At 56.9% G+C, this 2,282-nt stretch overlaps 2 non-coding genes across 2 annotated transcripts; one reads left to right on the forward strand and one right to left on the reverse strand.

Moving 5' to 3' along the window:
- The first annotated feature begins 74 nt into the window (after positions 1 to 74).
- LOC120496185 lies at positions 75 to 265 on the forward strand. Its single transcript, XR_005626241.1, has one exon. It is a non-coding gene; the product is annotated as a U2 spliceosomal RNA (small nuclear RNA).
- A 1,156-nt stretch (positions 266 to 1,421) lies between these two features.
- Positions 1,422 to 1,612, reverse strand: LOC120496184. Its single transcript, XR_005626240.1, has one exon. It is a non-coding gene; the product is annotated as a U2 spliceosomal RNA (small nuclear RNA).
- Positions 1,613 to 2,282: the final 670 nt, after the last annotated feature.

The raw sequence follows: 2,282 nt of genomic DNA on the forward strand, positions 1-2,282 counted from the left end.
GCGCGGCGCGGGGCTGTCCGTGAGGTGCGGGCCGGGCGGGCGGGGCCGGGCGCGGCGCGGGGCCCGGCTCGGGCATCGCTTCTCGGCCTTTTGGCTAAGATCAAGTGTAGTATCTGTTCTTATCAGTTTAATATCTGATACGTCCTCGATGAGAGGACTTCATATTAAACGGATTTTTGGGCTCGGGAGTTGGACCCGGAGCTTGCTCCCTCCGCTCCGCGCATCGTCCCGGTATTGCAGTGCCTCCGGGAACGGTGCACCCCCAACGGGGACCTGAGATGGTGAAAAATAGATTGAATCGGGATAAATCGGGGTTCTATCGCGATATGGGCCCGGCATTGCAGTGCCTCCGGGAACGGTGCACCCCACCGGGGACCTGAGACGGTGAAAAACAGATTGAATCGGGATAAACCGGGATTCTATCGCGATATTGCAGTGCCTCCGGGAACGGTGCACCCCCAGCGGGGACCTGAAACGGTGAAAAACAGATTGAATCGGGATAAACCGGGGTTATATCGCGATATGGGCCCGGGATTGCAGTGCCTCCGGGAACGGTGCACCCCTATGGGGGACCCTTGACGGTGAAAAACAGAATTAAACAATATTTGGAAATCGTGTTAGGTCACGATTATATCGCGATTTCAGCCCGGATTCAGCCAATCACCAACTCCTTACAGCTCGCTCAGTCCGTGCTGCCCTCCCCGTCCCGGTGTTGCCGTGCCTGCGGGATCGGTGCATCCCCACGGGGACCTAAAACAGTGAAAAACAGATTGAAAAGCTGTCTGGAGCGTTCTGAAATCGCGATCACATCGCGATTTTAGCTTTAGTTCTGCCGATTGCCGATCTCCCTGCACTTCTCTCACTCTGTGTCACGTTCCTCGGGCCGGTGCTGCCGTGCCTCAGGAACGGTGCATCCGCGGGCACCTGTATTGGTGAAAAACATTGAAAATCCGCACAGCCACAGCTGATATCACGACATAATCGCGATTTCACCTATTTTCAGGTAATTTCAATCTGTTTTTCACCATTTGAGGTCCCCGGTGGGGGTGCACCGATCCCGCAGGCGCTGCAACACCGGGCCGAGGAACGTGACACGGAATGAGTGAAGGGCAGGAGGATCAGCAACCGGCAGAGCCAGAACTGAAACCGCGATACGATCATGATCTCACTCATTTTCAGGGAATTCCGATCTGTTTTTCACTGTTTTAGGTCCCCGTGGGGTGCACCGCTCCCGGAGGCACTGCAATCCCGGGCCCATATCGCGATAGAACCCCGGTTTATCCCGATTCAATCTGTTTTTCACCATTTCACTCCCCGGTGGGGGTGCACCGTTCCCGGAGGCGCTGCAATACCGGGCCCATATCGCGATAGAACCCCGGTTTATCCCGATTCAATCTGTTTTTCACCGTTTCAGGTCCCCGTTGGGGTGCACCGTTCCCGGAGGCACTGCAATACCGGGACGATGCGCGGAGCGGAGGGAGCAAGCTCCGGGTCCAACTCCCGAGCCCAAAAATCCGTTTAATATGAAGTCCTCTCATCGAGGACGTATCAGATATTAAACTGATAAGAACAGATACTACACTTGATCTTAGCCAAAAGGCCGAGAAGCGATGCCCGAGCCGGGCCCCGCGCCGCGCCCGGCCCCGCCCGCCCGGCCCGCACCTCACGGACAGCCCCGCGCCGCGCTCGGAAACCTTCACATCCCGTTCCCGGCCTCTGTCCCCATCTCATCCCGCACTTTCCTCCCGGGTCCCTCACGATCCGACCCCCAAAACCCCGAAATCCCCCTTTAAAAATCATCCCAGCATGCCTGTCGCGCATTTCAGCTCGGTTAATGTACATAATCCCGCCCCCTCATGCAAAATAGCCATCCCGTGTTCTTTCATAGCCACGCCCACCGCTTTTCCCCGCCCCGCAACGTGATTGGCCGAACGCGCCCCTTTATTTGCATTCGCCCCGCCTCGTTTCCAATCCGTTGTTGATTTGCATAACCCCGCCTCTTGTCGCGCAAGCCCCGCCTCTCCGTGATATTATGTTAATTACCCGCCCGCTCATTTGCATTCGCCCTACCCCGCCCCCGCCGTTGTCCCCATTGGGGTGAACCGGGAGGGGAGGGGGAGCTCAGGGACCCCCAAAAACCAAAAAAGAACCAAAAAACCACAAAAATCAAAATAAAAAAAACCCCAAAATCCCCAAATCAGCCCCTCCTGACCCCAATCCTTCATCCCAAACACCCCAAAACCTGTCCAGGTGGGGGGGGGGGGGGCGGGGACCCCAAAATC

This window comes from Passer montanus, unplaced genomic scaffold (genome assembly GCF_014805655.1).
Source record: "Passer montanus isolate IOZ18808 unplaced genomic scaffold, ASM1480565v1 scaffold975, whole genome shotgun sequence".
Lineage (NCBI taxonomy): Eukaryota > Metazoa > Chordata > Aves > Passeriformes > Passeridae > Passer > Passer montanus.